Below are 20,351 nucleotides of genomic sequence, written 5' to 3'. Positions count from 1 at the left end.
TCACTGGAACTATTTATATACTTTTATTTGTTATTGTGTTGAACTTGCATCCTGCTTTTCCGGCAGGAGCTCAGGGTAAACCTTTTTAAAATTATTCTCTGATTTTCTCCCTCCCTACTTTTTATTCATTTCATTTCATTTTGTTGAGTTTGTATGCTGCCCTATTCCCGAGAGAGTCAGGGCGGCTAACAATAAAAAAGGGAGGGGATACAAAAAAATAAAACCAAAACAACAATTTAAAATTTTGCAACAGCCGTAACCTCGAATGGGGCTCGATAGTTCAACAGCCCCAGGCCTGCCGGAACAGCCAGGTCTTAACTACTTTGCAGAAGGCTGGAAGGATAGTAAGGGTCCGGATCTCCACGGGGAGATCATTCCAGAGGGCCGGAGCAGCCACAGAGAAGGCCCTCCCCCGAGGAGTCGCCAGCCGACATTGGCCGGCAGATGGAATTCGGAGGAGGCCTAGTCTGTGGGATCTAATAGGTCTTTAGGAGGTAACTGGCAGGACGCGATCTCTCAAGTACCCGATACCATGTAGGGCTTTAAAAGTAACGACTAACACCTTGAAGTGTGTCCGGAGACCAATGGGCAGCCAGTGCAGCTCGCGGAGGATAGGTGTAACGTGGGTGTACCGAGGTGCATCCACAATCGCTCGTGCATTCTGGACAAGCTGAAGTCTTCGAACACTCTTCAAGGGCAGCCCCATGTAGAGCGCGTTACAGTAGTTACAAATAAATCAAAGCGGGGATCATACACAATACACCTTGCTCCTTCAATTTTCCCCACAATACACCCTGTGAGATACGTTGGGCGGAGAGTGACTGGTCCAAAGTCACCGAGTATGCTCTGTAGCTGAGGATGAACTGCTCTGACTTAAAATACCACACCAAATGTGGTTGACTCATGAAAGTAGTCCAGTTTTCAATCTCAGTCCTTTTGTTGTTTTAGCTTTCCAGTTCTATTGACCAGAGTATGTAATTAATACAAAAAAGGGCATTCATTTTTAATGAAAATTAGTTTTAGAAACCTGACTAAATGATTTCTTTAAATGGTAAATCTACATCTCTGAGTAATGAAAAATGCATAGGTTACACAATCTGCAAGATACGCATTTTTAATAGAAATGAAGATTCCACTAAATTAATCTTCCTGATTAGTCATTTCAATTGATTAGGTTTGAATCAAAACCATCCTTTAATGCATCTCTGATTTTGTCTCAGTATGAAAGCAGGTGTATTGATTGACACAATGAATGGATTTTTATTTATTTTTTTAATTTTATAGGCAATACAGATTCAAATTATCCCGTGAAATTTGGTCCTGGTGATGTGACAACTCTATTGAAATGACTTGCTGGCGTTGCTTATACTCTTCGTTTTTCTGGTAAGGTAGGAATTGTATGAAATTCTAATATTGTACTGACGTTTTCCGCAATCTGGTTCCCATTCATATTTCTTGTGACTCAGCCTCCATATTTACTTCACCTCCGGGTGCCATCTACCAGCCAATGCCACCTGGCTATTACCCGGGGGAGGGCCTTCTCTGTGGCAGCTCCGGCCCTTTGGAATGAACTCCCCGCAGGGATTCGGACCTTCACCTCTCTCCAGGCCTTCCGAAAAGCCGTCAAAACCTGGCTTTGCCGGCAGACCTGGGGGTGATGAGTTCTCTCCCCTCTTGACATGTATGGTTGTGCAACTGTTGCCTACTTTTATTATTTGTATTTTGTCTTTTATGTTCCCCCTTTTTTCCCCCCTTGAATTGTTCGCCGCCCTGAGTCCTCCCGGAGAAGGGCGGCATACAAATAATCAAATACAAATACAAATACAAATATTTCTCGTGACTCAGCAGAGTACCAACATGTAGTTGATGAAATTACTGCAGCTCTTCTGATGCCACTTTGCATTGTTTTATGGAAAGAAGTAGGAGGCTATACATTTCATGCTATAGTTTCTTATATCTATTTGGAATTCTCTTGCTTAAGCTAGAAACGGTGTTCTGTTCTTGTATTGCTTTAGGAATTGCAATTTGCCAAGTACGAAGTTGCCCTATGTTTAAATATGGCATTTCTGTTTTTATTCGCTTTTTGTTTCCCATTTGATCAGGACATTGTCCTTTCATTTTGAAACTGATGACAGTGATGATGGTCCTAGAGAGGGTAATATCCTTCATTACAGAAAATACATTGATCTGGTTTGAGCAAAGTGCTTAACTCAATTAGAGCTACCAGTTTTGCTGCCAAGTAATTATCTATCAAATTATGCTTAAACCGGATCGCTAAAATGCTCTCTACTTAGAGCTTTCATGGAAGGGTCCTTGGAAACAAAAAAAACCCCTGTATTAAATGCAGCATAAGAATTGCTAGTAGGCACACTTTGTTTCTGAGCATTGTCTGAAATGTGAGCAATTATTTAAAAGCCACAATGATCTAAATTTGCGGTTTCTGTCCTTATTATCCTGCTTCTGTTTTAAGGATCTGGAGGAGAAAATACTGGGATTGGAACCTGTGCTGTATTGCATCTTAGGCAGATGTGTTAACCATTAGGCCACAGAGTTCCTCTCCTTATCAGCTGAGCCAGGGAAAAAGGTATATATTTAAAGTCACAATCCCTGGTATGCCCAAATATGGGAGGAAGTTCACTGCTTCCATTCTCTGTCCATCGGCTCGTCATAAAGAGACCAGCCAGACAGAAACCCAATATTTTTACTGTTGCCTTTGTTACATTTGTGTTGTATTTGTGCTGATAAATAAATAAAGGGAGACTAGTATAGATCTATTTCAAGCTATTTAGCTCTCATCAGCTAGCCATACCCTTACTGGGATTGGAACCTGTGCTGTATTGCATCTTAGGCAGATGTGTTAACCATTAGGCCACAGAGTTCCTCTCCTTATCAGCTGAGCCAGGGAGAAAAGTATATATTTAAAGTCACAACCCCTGGTATGCCCAAATATGGGAGGAACTTAAATATATAAATATATACCTTTCTCCCTGGCTCAGCTGATAAGGAGAGGAACTCTGTGGCCTAATGGTTAACACATCTGCCTAAGATGCAATACAGCACAGGTTCCAATCCCAGTAAGGGTATGGCTAGCTGATGAGAGCTAAATAGCTTGAAATAGATCTATACTAGTCTCCCTTTATTTATTTATCAGCACAGATAAAATACATACATACATACATACATACATACATACATACATACATATATATATATATATATACCAACTCTACTTGACAGAACAAGAGAAAGGGCGTTCTCAGTGGGTTCACCTAAATTAAGGTATTTGCTAATCCAAGTAGCTAAGATGGTGCTCTTTTTAATAGTCATTTTACTATTTAACATAAAGATCTCCTTGAGACCCAATTGAATGCAATGGTTAAGGCAGGGATGTCAATTCAGCCCACAGGGTGCTTAGATACGGCGTGTGGGGCTGTCCTGGAAATAGCGAAGGACTGGCCCGTGGTGCCTTTGCCAGCAAAATCGAAGCTCAGGAGGGATGCGGGCAACCCTTGCGAGGTCCGATTTATAGCAATAGCAATAGCAGTAGACTTATATACCGCTTCATAGGGCTTTCAGCCCTCTCTAAGCGGTTTACAGAGAGTCAGCATATTGCCCCCAACAATCTGGGTCCTCATTTTACCCACCTCGGAAGGATGGAAGGCTGAGTCAACCCTGAGCCGGTGAGATTTGAACCGCTGAACTGCTGATCTAGCAGTAGCCTGCAGTGCTGCATTTAACCACTGCGCCACCTTGGCTCTTTTCCTGACAGAGGATTGCAGGAGGCAATTGTAGCCAGAAATGGAGTTCAGCAACCCGTTTTCGCTGGCAGAGTACTCGGGCCACCACAGACACCCCCAACATGAGTGATGTTTAGTTGGCCCTGCCCACCACCCTGGCCCTCCAGGTCAAACACAATCCTGATGCCCGCAATGAAATTGAGTTTGATAACCCTGGGTAATCGGGATAGAAATCAGGAGAGTTCTAGTCCCACCTTAAGCATAAAGCCAGCTGGGTAAACTTAGGCCACTCTGTCACTCAGCCATAGGAAGCAGACAATGGCGTAAACCACTTCTGAAATCTTGCCAAGGAAACTGCAGGGACTTGTCTAGGGAAGTCAGAAGTCAGGAATCAACACTGACTTCAAAGCATAAAAAATTCCCCCCCCCCTCCATAATGAGGAAGGTGCTTGTGAGGAAATGTCAATATTATTTGATGATTTATTTTAGCCGCTCTACGTATCTGCTTGTTTCAGCGGGGATTTTTTTTCTTTAACAAACTTTTATTTTTAATTCTTGTTGGCCGTCCTTGTAAGACTCAGAAAGCAGGATACAGAGTTTTATTTATCTCCATTTAAGAAAATGGTTTGGGGACGCTCTAAAAAACCAAATCTTATTTTGGAAGGAAGCCAAGATATTTGCAGGAATCCCAGCTTTCACAAAGTAGGTTTAAGTGCAGGCAAAAGACCAGAATTAGGAGAGTAATCTCAGTTAAGAGCAACTAGGTTTTTTTAAAAAAAAAATAATTTACTGGACAACCCTATGCCCTGTAGGCTCATCATTTCAGAGATATTTCCTTTCTGCACTGTCTTTTGATTTCAGTTATTCTGTTTAAGATATCTTGCTTTAGAAGGTTTTGCCCTATGGTGCATCACCCAGTTATAGGTTATAGGAGAGAGAAAGAGAGAGAGAGAAAGTAATTTTGCACAATGATACAACATCTGATCAGAATTCGATGTTATGTAGGTTGCTATTTTATTTCCTCATAAAGGCTAGTATACAAAATGTGAGCATTATCTTATTTTTTTAATCATCTATGTTAAGGTTTTGGGGACGCGGTGACTCAGTGGGTAAGACGCTGAGCTGGTCAGTCAGGAAGGTCGGCAGTTCGGTGGTTCGAATCCCTAGCGTTGCGCAATGGAGTGAGCTCACATTACTTGTCCCAGCTTCTGCCAACCTAGCAGTTCGAAAGCATGTAAATCTGCAAGTAGAAAAATAGGAGCCACCTTTGGTGGGTAGGTTACAGCGTTCCATGCACCTTCAGAATTTAGTAATGCCGGCCACGTGATCATAGAGACGTCTTCAGCTTTGAAACGCTTGGCTCTTCAGCTTTGAAACAGAGATGAGCACGCCCCCTGGAGTTGATAATGATTAACACATATATATGAGGGGAATCTTTACCTATTAAGGCTTTGCAACAGGCATTCCCAATGTCCTAAACAGACTCAAGAAGGTTAGGAAAGTAGATAGATTGCCAAGAATTGAGAAGCCATGCAATTAAGGAGGTTTCCATTTAACAAAAACCAAAAATCCCATTCTTTAGATAAGTAGTCCCAAGATTTGAATTCTGAATTTCTTCTGTCCATCTTCGCAAGTCAGCAGTTGCTTGGCTACCTGTAACATGTTTGTATGTATGTATGTATTGTGTCACAACCCCTGGTATGCCCAAATATGGGAGGGAGCATACTGCTTCCCTTTTCTGTCTTTCAGCTCACCCTAGGAGCCATCCAGGCAGAAAACCATTTTTTTATGTTGCCTTTGTTACATTTGTTTTGCATTTCTGCTGATAAATAAATAAAGGGAGACTAGTATAGATCTATTTCAAGCTATTTAGCTCTCATCAGCTAGCCATCAATATATATATACACACACACAATGCTTCAACAATGGAAACATACAAACAAAAATGTTTTCCTTGAGAGATTCAGGATAACCACAATTCCAAATAAGTTGCTAGGTGTGTTTTTCCCCCCTAAAGATTAAATAGAGTGTTGTTATGAAGTTCCAGCAGCACTATTTTATTATCACCTTTTAGAGTCTAACATTACTGTAATTGCGCAGAGATATTCTTTTGTGGGAAATTGGCTGATGACCTTGATTTCTTCCCCCCCCCCCTTTTTTCTATACAATTTGTGGATGCCCTGAACAGAGATTTCTCTGGTTACTTGGCAGCATTTACTTGTTGATACTGTTTGCAGCACATAGCTATAGAATCTCTGTTGCATTTCAGGGGTGGGTTTAATAAATTAATTTGTAGGGGTGTGTTCGCATTGCCAGGACCACTTTCCCCCTCCTCATGTCCAGAGATTTGAGATGCATAAAAACTAATGCAACTGCATATCTGCTTCCATTCCATTCCCCTTTTCTTTGAAAACTATATTTGTATCATAATTTCATAAGGTGATGCCCACAAGGCATACGTGTCATGAATTTCTTTCTAGATACCAGATAGACATTGCAGTACAGTGGTCCTGTGATTTGACATCTTTTTCTTACCAAAAACCCTTTCAATGGACCTCATTTTGTGGGTTCACCGACAAATGCATGCACGACAAAAGCGTGGCGAGAAAACCGCTACGTCAAAATCGCACCCACAACAGCGCGATGACAACAGCACGACGACAAAAGCGCGCCTTCAACAAACAATGTGAAAACAACGTACTATCCCTAACCCTAACCCTTACCTTAACCCTAATCGTGCTTTTGTCGGTGCGCTGTTGTCGGCGCGCTGTTGTGGGCGCGATTTCGACACAGCGGTTTTGTCGGCGCGCTGTTGTCATGCACGCATTTGTCGGGTCACGGTGTACTTTCTAGAGAGATTATTGTACCTTTTGAATGTGATGTCTGATGCATTTAATCGGCTAGAGTAGGCATGCATCAGGCATCACATTCAAGAGATGCAGGAATCTCTCTAGAAAGTATGCAAAATGAGGTCCAAATGAAATGCAGAAAAGGTCTTTCCCTTAAATTTTGCCATTTAACGGGACTTAGGAAGCATACCTTTTATCAGGATTCCAAATAGCATCCAGAAATAAATCAGAGTCCAAGGCAAAGTATTGCTCAAAGTTAGCAATAGCAATAGCAGTTAGACTTATATACCGCTTCATAGGGCTTTCAGCCCTCTCTAAGCGGTTTACAGAGTCAGCATATCGCCCCCACAGTCTGGGTCCTCATTTCACCCACCTCGGAAGGATGGAAGGCTGAGTCAACCTTGAGCCGGTGAGATTTGAACCGCTGAACTGCAGATAGCAGTCAGCTGAAGTGGCCTGCAGTACTGCACCCTAACCACTGCACCACCTCGGCTCCTCAAAGTTCCAATGTATTAAGAGAGCCATGTTGGCACCTCTGGGAAAACCCAAATTTGAAAGCTTCCCGGTTTCCCCCACCTAGTTGAAAGTTCAAGATCTTGCCCCCACACCCACAAGTCCATCACATGGTCCAATCTTCCACTGCTGTGCTGCCAGATCCACCCATCCAGTTCCGGTTCAGGTGCAGAGGTGCAAAGACAAAGGATGACCTTGGCTTTCTAGAAAGAATTTTGTTATGGCTACATTGCCTCTCACTCCTACAATCCCCCTTCTCATTTTCCCACAATAGAAAATGCATAGTAGAATAATCGAAAGTGTGGCAGCCAAATAGCAATAGCAGTTAGACTTATATACCGCTTCATAGGGCTTTCAGCCCTCTCTAAGCGGTTTACAGAGTCAGCATATTGCCCCCAACAACAATCCGGGTCCTCATTTTACCCACCTCGGAAGGATGGAAGGCTGAGTCAACCTTGAGCCAGTGAGATTTGAACCACTGAACTGCAGCTTAGCAGTCAGCTGAAGTGGCTGCAGTACTGCCCTCTAACCACTGCGCCACCTCGGCTCGCCAAAGATCCAAAGGAAAAGATGGCTGCAGACCTGACACCTGTTCCATGGCAGCCCCTGTCCTATGAAAATACTCCTTCTCTTGAGATCTGACTGAACCCTATCATTTAACCTTCTGGAAAACAGTGAAGAGTTGGATTTCCCCCAGGCATCAGGGGTGTGTGTGTGGGAAGCTGGGGTTAAAAGAGAATGTTGTGATTTATATCTAGGAAGTTTTGTTATGGCACCAAGCTCTTCCCACTTCTGTTTTCATTATTGTACATTGCCCAGGGTTCTAGTTTTAAGATGGGATGCTGTACAAGTGTTTCAATAAACAAATGTATGCGGTGTGCCACCTTTTTAAGTGCACCAAATTTATTTATTTATTTATTTATTTATTTATTTATTAGACTTATATACCGCTTCATAGGGCTTTCAGCCCTCTAAGCGGTTTACAAATTTTTTTAGCAAATTGAGTCAGCAACTTGCCCCCACAGTCCGGGTCCTCATTTCACCCACCTCGGTGAAATAGCAGTTAGACTTATATACCGCTTCATAGGGCTTTCAGCCCTCTCTAAGTGGTTTACAGAGTCAGCATATCGCCCCCAACAATCCGGGTCCTCATTTCACCCACCTCGGAAAGATGGAAGGCTGAGTCGACCTTGAGCCGGTGAGATTTGAACCGCCGAACTGCAGATCACAGTCAGCTAAAGTGGCTTGCACTACTGCACCCTAACCACTGCGCCACCTCGGCTCTTAATATTGCTGTGTTCAGGAAAGACTAATATTGGTTCTTGTCTTTTCAAGGTTTCACTAATGGTTTTGGGCTTCCATTTTAGTGGTTTTCCAAATAGGTTGTAGCTGTTACAAAATTCATTTCTGAGTTACCCAAATGATAGTACCTGCATTTGAACTTGTTCTACGAGAATAGTGGCAATCTCTGGAGACGTTCTTGATACAAATATTTCTTCAACATTTGTTTATGTCTCTGCCCATAGTGGGATTTTCTCATTCAAAGTATAGTCCTTCTCATTTTTTGCTGTCAAATGGCATTCACTTCTTAGACATTATGTCAGAAAACTTAGAGTATTGATAAAATGTATGGTATGGTGGGCAAGAGGGGCTTATGTCCAAATCTCTTAAGTTCTGAAAAGGCATTCATCAAATTTATGTATAAAATTGCTACTCAAATCAAATACATTAAGAATACAGTACTACTACGGTGAAGCTTTAAAAATTAGTTGCCTGGCAGTAAAAATAATACTTAGTTCAGCACCAGTGGTGGGTTTCAAATTTTTTTCGAACCTACTCTGTGGGTGTGGCCTCCTTTGTGGGAGTGGCTTGCCGGCCATGTGACCTGGTGGGAGTGGCTTGCCGGCCATGTGTTCTCTCTCTCTCTCTCTCTCTCTCTCTCTCTCTCTCTCTCTCTCTCTCTCTACCCCTCCTTCCTTTTGTCTCTCTGTTCCTTTTTTCTTTCATCTCTCACTTTTTTTTTCTTTTTTTCTTTATTTATTTCTTCCTTTCTTTTTCTTTCTCAGTGTGAGTCTGTGTGTTTGTGTGTGTGTGTGTGTGTGTGTTTGTGTGTGTGTCCGTCCGTGGTGGGTTTCAAAATTTTTTGGAACCTCTTCTGTAGATGTGGCCTGTTTTCTGGTGGAACCTCTTCTAACCGGTTCGGTAGATTTGACGAACCGGTTCTACCGAACTGGTGCGAACTGGTAGGAACCCACCTCTGTTCAGCAGGATCAAAGGACATGGTCTAGTATAAGACAGATAACTAACTCCTGTTTTAGATGTGTATCCAGGCAACAGCACATATGCAACACACATACTACTCACAGTCAATACCTGCAGTTTATGTTGAAAATTACAAGTCCAGTTAGCATTCTTTTTGGTGTGGATGTGATTTTCCCATTGTGACTCAAGCAGGCTCTTTCCCACCTTTGCATATGTCCCAAGGTGTGTATGTGTGTTATTCAGTGTGATATTTGGCAGGCCAGACTGCAAGGCAGGGAAATATAGTAGTACAGAAAAAGCAGATGTCCCCTGGTCAGGTTTCCAATTGCAGAGACCCCAAAAGAAATTTTTTTGGAAAGTTGTGCAAGTTTTCTTGCTGCTCCGTGCAATAGGGACCAGGGATTTCTCTTGGCAACATATCCAGAGTTTATATTTAAGGAGGCATCAGCTTTCCATAGTGCCCCTGCCTGCATCTAGCAAACCAAAAACAAGCTAGTAGTTAAACCTGTTTTTCTAATGAGCCATATGAAATTATAAAGGCATGGTCTAGGTTCCACCATTGTATAAATGGGATTTCATGGGAAAGGACTTTAAGGGAAACAAAAGCTGAGTTCTGTCTGTTCCAGCTTCTCAGCATGGGGTCAATTTAATCAGATGTTTTAGGGCAGGGGTCTCCAAACTTGGCAACTTTAAGACCTGTGGACTACAACTCCCGGAATTTGCCCAGACAGCATGACAAGCTGAGGAAATCTGGGAATTGAAGTCCACATGTCTTCAACTCGTCAAGTTTGGAGACCTTGTTTTAGGTCAAGTTTTCCCAACTTTAAGATGCATGGACTTCCAACTTTCCAATTTGGCTGGGGAATTCTGAAAATTGAAGTCCATGTGCCTTCAAGTTGCCAAAAGTAGGAAACCCTGCTTTCGTGTGTATTGTGTCATACCAAAAATTAGAAACTTGCCACTTATTTTTTGGGTTTGTTTTGGGTTTTCTTAGCCTTTCTCCCCACACCTTATACTTGGGGAAACACAAATGATCCAAACATTTGTGCTCGCGAGCCCATATTTAGCAGTTTCCGTGCTATTCTGTAGAGCAAGCTGTGTTGATGGCAGAGGAATTTCCAGCTCCTCCAGCAAGCCTGCAAATTGTGCACTAGCTAATAAATGTCCTTGCCCCTGCTGTGACTTATGTGGGATCCTGTAGTATTTTTATTACAAGGGTGATCCCTCTTTTTGGTAGCACGCAGTGCTACAGCTGGGACACCAAGGAGAATCTCGCTTTGTGAAGATGAACGGAGAATATGTTCCTCAGAACTACTATGCTTAATGAGGCTAAGGTTCTGGTATTAGGAGATGTTAATGAGCTGGAGCATATAAACTAACTGCAGGAGAAATCCTTTTAATAGTAGCAACATCCAAAGAAAGAAAGGAAAAAAAAATATTGGAAGTTGATTCATGACTTCCTGCATTTGAAACAGGGCAATTAGCCAAATAAATTTATCATGATTCCATTTGTCATGGTTACACCACAAAACCGCGTTCGACTAAAGGGCGCTCGACAAAACCGCGTAGCTGACGTCATCACAGCGCGACAACAGCGTGGAAAAAAAAGCACGCTGTAAACGCTAAACCTAAAATTAACACCTAAACCTAAACCTAACCCCCCTAAACCTAACCCTTAACCTAACCCTAAACCTAACCCTTAACCTAACGCTTAACCTAACGCTTAACCTAATCCTAATCCTAACCCTTAACCTAAACCTAACCCTAACCCTTAACCTAACCCTAAACCTAACCCTTACCTTAACTTGAATCGGCTTGCTTTCAAAGGGCTATTTAAAGCGCCCTTCTTTCTCCGCGCTCGCTGTTGTCGCCCTGCTGATGATGTCAGCAACGCGGTTTAATTGGACGCGCTTTAGTCGAGCGCTGTTTTGTCGTGCCACAATTTGTCATAGACTTATATACCGCTTCACAGTACTTTACAGCCCTCTCTAAGTGGTTTACAGAATCAGCATATTGCCCCCAACAATCTGGGTCCTCATGATGCTGTTGATTTTTTAAAAAAAGGTTTCCATCAGGGAGATGGACTTATGCTCTAGAATAAATGCCTATAAATCTAGATTTATACCTGTGTTCCAAATAATCTGACTTGACACTGAACATTTCATGATTTTAAGTAGAAATATGCCACTGCTAGTTTTTTTAACCTTGTATCATGACTACCTATTTAAAATTATTATTTGTATGCATACCCATTTCCAATGATTTTATCCAGTTAAATTTTACTCTAAATCTTTACCGGAAAATTATGCCCTGAATTAGGCATTGTTGAATTATTTGAAAGTTCAGTTTTTGCACTGTTTTTCTTTTTCAGGGCAGAAAAAAATTAATTTCATTTTAAAGGGGCTGCCCAATAGTATTCCCTTTCTTGACCATTCCTAACCATGGCTGCATTCATATAATGCTGTATGTAACTCCTCTAACTTCTGATAGAATAGAATCAGTCAATTTTAAAGATCCAGAGATTGTAAGCCAAAGATGCTTGACCCTAGCAATTAATTAAAGTAGCTGTAATTCAAAATATAATTCTACATGTTATTAAATTAAACTGCTTTGTGGTGTGGAAAGCAATATAGGGTGGAGCCTGTTATCTATGATCTATCAGCAGTTTTGCATATCTGTGAGTGGTTTAAGAGATCAGGCTGTGACCCGTCAAAACCGCGCTCGACTAAGCCGCGCCCGATTAAACCGTGTCGCTGAGGTCATCAGCAGGGCAACAACAGCCAGCGCAGAGAAAGAAGGGCGGTTTAAATAGCGCTTTGAAAGCAAGCCGATTCAACTTAAGGTAAGGGTTAGGTTTAGGGTTAGGTTTAGGGTTAGGTTAAGGGCTAGGGTTAGGTTAAGGGTTAGGTTTAGGGTAAGGTTAAGGGTTAGGATTAGGTTTAGGGTTAGGTTAAGGGTTAGGTTTAGGGTTAGGTTAAGGGTTAGGTTTAGGATTTGGTTTAGGGGGGTTAGGTTTAGGGGTTAATTTTAGGTTTAGGGTTTACAGTGTGCTTCTGTCTCCGCGCTGTTGTTGCCCTTTTGATGACGTCAGCGACGCGGTTTAGTCGGACGCGGTTTAGTCGAGTGCGGTTTTGTGGTGGAACCGATCAGGCTAATGTACGTATCAAAGCTCCCATGTATCTTTGACTTGAGCCTTAATGCTTTTACTTTATTGTGTCCATATGTTAAGTATATTTTTAATGATAAGGCTGAGATTGCCTATTTGGTATTTGGTATTTGGTCCTGCTTGATTAGTTATGGCTGATTTTATCAAATTAGTCTCGTTGCAAGGCTCCATCATATTATATCCTTGTGGGTGTTGCTTGTATTTTGGGGCGAGGGAGGCGGGTCTCATATTGCCTTCTCCAGGAGTACCTGGCTTTCACATTTCAGTGTAGGATCCTCTTAATCATGTTGCTGAACAGAGGTGCTGCCTGCAGATCACGTGTCTGTGTTCTGATGACTGTGGTGCCTGTAGCTGAAATTATTACCTTCTTTATGAAACAGGTGTTAACTGGCATCTTTCCTTCATAGTAATAGCAATAGCAGTTAGACTTATATACCGCTTCATAGGGCTTTCAGCCTTCTCTAAGCGGTTTACAGGGTCAGCATATCGCCCCCACAGTCTGGGTCCTCATTTCACCCACCTCGGAAGGATGGAAGGCTGAGTCAACCTTGAGCCGGTGAGATTTGAACCGCTGAACTGCAGATAACAGTCAGCTGAAGTGGCCTGCAGTACTGCACCCTAACCACTGCGCCACCTCGGCTCCTTTTTGTCAGGATAGATGATTTGACTTTCCTTCCATTGGCTATTATCTTCAGGGACTAAGGTGTAGCTCTTTTTGCCATCAACAGCTGTTGGAGTCTGACTCTGGGTAAACTCTGTGACCTGACAAATGCGTGCCCGACAAATGCGCGCCAACAAAACCATGCCGCAATGAAACAAACATCATAGTGGGATGCGAAAACAACGTTAGGGGTTAAGGTTAGGATTATAACGTTGTTTTCGCATCCCACTGTGTTTGTTTAGTCGCCGAGCAGTTTCGTCAGTGCGGTTTTGTCGGTGCGCATTTGTCGGTGAACCGGGAAACTCTCTAGTAAATGACAACTCAGTTCAGATAGTTAGAGTGAGAAAAAGAGGGTGAAGATAACCCCTCCCTAATAGTTCCCAGAATACTGGCTTCATGTACACAGTAAGTACTGTAGTTTGGCAAAATTGTGTCTATAGACCTGGAACAATAAGGAAATCTACTTGGAAGGTTCACTACATGCACTTCTTGGTTTTTAGGGTCTGACACTATGACATAATTGGCTTTCCCTAGTCAAGTTGGCATTGTACGACAGTTCTACTGATTTGTTACCAAAGTGGTATTTGTGTCCACTACATTGTTGGAAAATAATAAAGTGCTGAATTACTTTAGCTCATACTGCAGATTGCAAATTTTATATCCCATTTAACAGAGCTTGCCATTCTAGAGGTCTCTAGAGCTTTGGAGGCTCTGCTTAAAAGCATTTTAAATAGTCATTGGGTGGTATAATGATTGAATCTCTCTTCTGTGCTATTAATATATCTAGAAATCTGGATTGGATATCAATTTTTGTACTGAATTACTGGCAGGTAGCCACATCAACTGAAATATGAGTGGTCACCTGTGTTAAAGGCTTCTTTGACGGCAATGTAATTCAGGTTCCTATTCCACTTCTGCATAAAGTAGGTGGATATTTTTGATTCTTATAAAGGCTCTGTTATCCTCTGTTGCTTGCGGTACCAGTTAGCATTTCTTAGTTTCCCAATTGCTCATAGGTCTCTTGGATCTAAAGTTGTGTGACCCAACAAATGCGCGCACGCCAAAAGCGTGCCAACAAAACCGCGGCGTTGAAATCGCGCCCACAACAGCGCGCCGACAAAAGCGCGATTAGAGTTAAGGTTAGGGTTATTACGTTGTTTTCGCGTTGTTTGTTGAAGGCGCGCCTTTGTCGGCGTGCTGTTGTGGGCGCAATTTCGACGTCGCGGTTTTCTCACCGCGCTTTTGTCGTGCGCGCATTTGTCGGTGAACCCTAAAGTTGTATCCGCATCCTTAGCTTTGTCAAAAGTGAGATGCCACCTTTGGCATCCTAGCCACAGAAGCATTTTGGGGTCCAACCCTTCTTTGAGGTTCAGTTGCAGAGCTACTTTGCAGCCCTGTTTGTATCACTCCAGAAATCCTTGTGGCATCTCTGTTGTTGATTTTCCTCCTTACCAGGAGCGAGAGGAAGTGAAGCCACATTGGAGGAAGAGACCGCTTGGCAAAAGATACTCATTTGGTTTTGGCAGGGAGAGGAAAGGGGGAGGGGGGGGCAGAAGGATAATCTTAAAATGATAAATTCTGAGAAAAAGTTGGTTGTGTCATAGCTTTTGTGCAGGACAAGCACTCCTGTTCTTGACAGCCTTATTGTTCTCGGAACCGTACTTCTTTCTGAGAGAATTAATGTACTTTGAAAAGAGCCCGGGTGCTTGTTCAAAATGTCTCCGGATGACAAATTTAGCCCACATGGGAGAAAACATTTACAGATAGTTTGACCAGAGGACTGGCCTCAGTATCTCCTCAGCAGAAAAAAACACCGAGAAAGAAGGTAAATAAATAAAAAGAAAACAGGATGTATACATCTGAAGCGTTCTTTTCTTGTAGCCTCATTATCATGCTTAACTTGGCTACTGAATGGGTCGATTTTTTTGAGTTCACACAGTATAATGTAAACTGACCCAATGAGTTGGATCCAAGTCAAAAAAAAACAACCCGTTAATAACCTCCAAACTTAAGTTTGTCATTAAAATGCTTAGCAGTTAGACAGATTCAGCCTCTAGGCATTTAGTATACCAGGGTGGGACAAATGGCGAATGTGTATGTTGCAACATCACAACCTGAATTCCATACCTTCGGTGCAAAAGCTTGCATTGCGATATCACAACACATTTTGCGATTTGGCAAAACTTTGGAATTGTTGCCGTGGTCTGTGCCTCCAAATCCTTATTGGATCTTCTCAAGGTGTGTTAATTGTTGTTGCACTCTTTTAATTCACGAGAAGCTTGGATTATAAATTGGGGATCAAATAAATTACATTGATTTTGCATGAATAGCTTAATACTTTGCAAATAATACTTTAAATAAAATGGAAAGCAAAACTTTCTTCGAACGATCACTGTATATAATTCAGTATACAATCAGCTCTGTTTCCCAATTGTGGTTCTACAGTGTGCCTGATTATATTTAAACTGTATTTTTAATTATTCTGTGGTTCAGTTTTGCAGACACTTTATTTTGATTTTATTACTGTCAAAAACTGTAGCAATGTGATGGAAAAAAATGATCTAACAAAATTATAATTACAATTCTACAGATAACTTACACAATATGCTATTATATACAATGTAAGGAATGTATTTTTAAAGTACTAACAATGCAGCATACAGTAGCTTTTCAACTACTGTTAAGAAATGGAGCCTAAGGAGGCGAACAGCAGAGAAAAAGTACGCAACATTTTAACTAAAACATTACAAAGTAGAATTAATATCATAATTATCGATGCAAAAGTTTGAATGTAAGAATCTTTTGTCAGTTTTAACGCTTGTTGCACTGAATTATTATGAATGGAAAATGATTATGTTTAAAATGTATTGACACATGTAAAACAATTAAACTATGGTTCTATTTTATTGTAAGATTTTTAAATTTTCTACTAAAATGTCAAATAGTAGCAGTAATCAGGTTGGTTAATTTTGCCTGGGAAAATGTTTAATTTCAGTTTCTAAATGTTTGTATGTGTGTGTATATACTCTGTGTGTGTGAGAGAGAAGGAGGGAGGGACCATAAAACAACCTATATAATTATTTTAACAAATATGTAATAAACATGCAGATACAGAGAATTTAATACAAATGAAAGTCCTCTGCATCTTGAAAATCTTAGTTGCCAGATCTGTATCATCCAGTTCTAGCATTGTTCTTTATTTTTTGTGACCCACTTCTGATGATGGATTCAAGGATAAAGATCGTGTTTAATTTGGAATTCCTTTACCTTAGCAGTGAATTTTATTTCTTAAGCACCAACCGTTCCTGCTTAGGTTGCCGTTGTGACTCAGCAGAAGTTGCTGTGAGTTGAGTCGGGATGCAGGAATATTGCTCCAGCTGTTGCTCGTTAGTGTGGTCTTCTGGAGATAAAAGGAATGATGGTGCCACGCCCTGGTTGCAGAAGTCAACGTTCGTTCGTGGTTTGTCGTTCATCGGTCGTGGTTTGTTTGTGAGTGGCACTTGGATAAGTGATTTGCTTTCTGTAACCCTGATTTCAAGAGACACTTGGATAAGTGATTTGCTTTCTTTCTGTAAACCTGGTTTTGCTGTAAGAGCTCTTTGTTTTTGCATTCTGCTGCATAACCTTTTTGCCAGAGACATTATTTATGTTTATTTTGGGCTCGCAGCCAGCCTGAGCCAAGGACTGATAAAGTTATTTCCTTTTAAGTCTGTCTGACTGTCGTCTGTGAACAAGCGAAGAAGGGGGGTCAGAACAGGTAGCTAAATAATTTTATTTGTTCACAAGTGCCTACCAGGCTGGAGATTGGAAGTCCATGAATTCTAGTCCCATCTTAGACATGAAGCCACCTGGGCGGCCTTGGGCCAGCCAAACACTCTCAGCCATTAGGGAAGAGGCAAATGAAACCTTTCCCCAAAACCCTTTAGGAATTTGTCCAGGAAGTCACCAGTCAAGACTTGACACAAAAGTACAAACAAATCCTTCCAAGGAAGTATATCCAGCTTTCCTAAATCTGAAATCTTGTGGAATAAATTACAGAGGGCAGTCTAGGCAGTCGTGAGGAATCAACCCTGACTCGAAGACACCAACCGCCCCCCATCTACCTTTAAACTTGGACACTAATGTGTTGTGGCCCGGCAGGAGCCGTTGGAGCTGCCGCCAGACTCCGACAGCGAGGAGTCTTATGAGTCGGCCCTGGAGGAGGTGGAGGACCCTGCACAGGGTTCCGACTCTGAGCAGGGCGCAGAGAGATTGGTTGGCCACCTGGTGGCTCCTGAGCCTTGGATCAGTGGGGAGGAGATAAGAATGAGTGATCCAGAAAATACCTGTAAGTTGTTCCGGGATGCACGCCTTTGAAGGGCTACTCGGCGTCAAGAACAACGGTATAATTACAAGAGGTGATTACGCTCAACTGATGCTCATTAAGATCCTCTCCCGATTATAAAAGAGACTGCTTGTGCCACTCCCTTCTTGCAGAAGTCAACGTTAGGGACTAACAAGAAACAAACTTGGCAGGCTGGATTGCTGCCAGAGTTTGTTTGCATTGCTGCCAAGTTTTGTAGGACTTGCTGCCAGAGTGCTTATCTCTTTGTTTATGTGGCTTGCCGCCAACGAGAGTCTGGACTGATTAAAAGAAACATTCTCATTTACGTTGGTTTCGGTTTTCGTTCCTGGACGGAGGAGGTGGGGGTCAGAACACTAATGTATGACCTAATAAATATATAGGAAAAAGTTTGGAATGTGTTCTTCTGTTCCCCAAGAAAAATTCTATTCCACTCCCCCATCCGGCCCAAGCAATTTGTAGGTTAAAAAGCATCACTTGTAGGATATTTTTCAAAGGTATCAGTTGAAGGTACAATCTAAAAACAAGCTTTTGTTTGAAAAGAAAATCTGGATTAAGATTCTCGTCACGAGGAGATAAGTGACTTTAATCTCGGTTTTTTGCTACAAACAGGGACTAGGTTGAGGAACTCCATATCTGCTATTGATTATTTTTAAAATGCGTAATATAATGACTGCTTATAAAAATGTTTCCTTATTGAGTTTGTTTCCTAGGCAAAAGATTCTTAATTTAGGCATTTGGGACCGAGCCTCCAGTTATGTAAAAGATGAATATTTCCTGTCAGTTGTGGGACTTGTAGGTAATAGCTCTTATCCAGTTCGACCTGACCAAGATTGACGTAATAATGCTGTAGGAAAATAATGCCGAGCAGAAGCTAAGCCATGGGGAGAGGGAAATGTATTTGGCAAAGACGGTGAGGATTCCTGTTGTAAAATAACGTGGCAGATGGTACTCAGTTCAAAACTCCAGGGTGGTTCCTGCTTGGGGCTGTGTATGTTGCAAGGGACAACTCTGAGTGAAATACTTCATTTAGATATTAGCTGTTTTGTTTTATCATTTATTATACAGTGATGTGTAGGCCAATTAACATGTTACATTTTAGTTTGGGGAATGCCATTGCTATCTTCGGTTTGATGATATGCACTGTCAAGCTGCAGCACAGGAGTCTGGCATATGCCATCCTCAAACAAGCACACTGAGTGTATTGCAGGCACACATTTACACTGCTTTCATGATTACCTAGCAGTTGAAGCAACAAATTGTGACCTAAAATTAATACGTTTTTCAACAGAGAGGTTAGAAAGCTGAATTAGGTAGCGTTATATGCTTTGCATTGTGCCATCATCCCAGTTTTAACTAGGCAGAATGATGTAGCCACCCTTTATTATATATAGAAATATCAAGAATTGTCTGAAATGTGCCTATGGAGATTCTCAGTCAGCCAGGTCATGGTTGTCCCAAAGCAGAGGTGGGTTCCTACCAGGTTCGCACCAGTTCGGTAGAACCGGTTCGTCAAATCTACCGAACCGGTTAGAAGAGGTTTCACCAGTGGACCCGGAAAGCAGGCCACACCTACAGAAGAGGTTCCAAAAAATTTTGAAACCCACCACTGACACACACACACACACACACACACAGAGAGAGAGAGAGACTCACACAGAGAGAGAAAGAGAAAGAAAGGAAGAAAGAAAGAAAGAAAGAAAAGAAAAAAAGAAAGAAAAAGTGAGAGAGAGATGAAAGAACAAAAGGAAAAAGGGACAGAGAGACAAAAGGAAGGAAAGAAAGAGAGAGAGAGAGAACACATGGCCGGCAAGCCACTCCCACCAGGTCACATGGCCAGCAAGCCACTCCCACAAAGGAGGCCACACCCACAGAGTAGGTTCGAAAAAAAATTGAAACCCACCACTGTCCCAAAGGTACTTTTTAAAAAGAAAACTGGACTGTCTTTGTTTTTCCTTGAAGACATTTCGCTTTTCATCCAGGAAGTGAAAGAGAACTGAAGAAGATTCTTGGATGAGAAGCAAAATGTCTTTAAAAGAAAAAAAAAATAAGAAAGTTCAGTTGCCTTTTGAAAAAAACCCTTTGGGATGCCTGAAATATGTTTCCCTTCGTTTTTGTTTTTTTGTTTATCTATAGATGTAATTCCTTTCTCCACTCTGCTGACGAAAGGAATATGCAGTGCTTGTAGTTCATATTGAGTTATTATAATAGTTTGCAGTTTCTTCTACTACTGGCTGTTTCTTTGGTGAAACTACCCAAATCTTAATTTTATTTTCAAGAAAAGCAGATGATCTTAACCTGTTTTGACTGAACTGATGACATGCAGTTGGTTAAAGTGGTTGCGGGTAGTGTTGGCAGATAAGAGAATACCGTATTTTCACCCATATAACCCGCCCACGCAAATAACCCGCCCACGCAAATAACCCGCGGGTTTTCCGGATCGTGTAAAATATTTTCCGTATACCCCGCCCACGCATATAACCCGCGACGAGTAAGAGAGAAGGGAAACAGCTGAGATGGGGGGGAAGAAACGGAGAAACAAGCCTGCGCAAGCTGGGGAAGAGGAAAGGAACGGAGGAGAAGGAAACAGCTGAGATCGGGGTGGGGGAAGAAACGGAGAAACAAGCCTGCGCAAGCCTCCGATCGTGTAAAATATCTTCCGTATACCCCGCCCACGCATATAACCCGCAGGGGGGCGCTGTGCATGTAAAAACCGCATATAACCCGCGGGTTATATGGGTGAAAATACGGTAATCACGGTTGTTTATTTTATATTTCTGTTTCTCTAAATTAGTCTTTTTAGGATACTTATCCCATATTT

The 20,351-nt window shown here is 41.9% G+C and overlaps 1 protein-coding gene across 4 annotated transcripts in view; it reads left to right on the top strand.

Moving 5' to 3' along the window:
* The window catches only part of CTBP2 (C-terminal binding protein 2), a 278,022-nt gene that overhangs the window by 96,538 nt on the left and 161,133 nt on the right, over positions 1–20,351 (top strand). For 3 of the 4 annotated variants that reach the window (XM_087725960.1, XM_087725963.1, XM_087725961.1), the window contains exon 2: positions 1,285–1,383. The exons of the other annotated variant lie outside the window; for it this stretch is intronic. The gene's annotated coding sequence lies outside the window, so the exon portion shown is untranslated. The remainder of the gene's footprint in view (positions 1–1,284; positions 1,384–20,351) is intronic. 4 annotated transcript variants of the gene reach the window in all.

This window comes from Thamnophis sirtalis, unplaced genomic scaffold (assembly GCF_051295495.1).
Source record: "Thamnophis sirtalis isolate CommonGarterSnake01/CBP01778 unplaced genomic scaffold, rThaSir2_p1.2 scaffold_11, whole genome shotgun sequence".
NCBI lineage: Eukaryota > Metazoa > Chordata > Lepidosauria > Squamata > Natricidae > Thamnophis > Thamnophis sirtalis.
The sequence above is the reverse complement of the archived record's forward strand: the minus strand, read 5'-3'. Positions and strand labels throughout refer to the sequence as shown.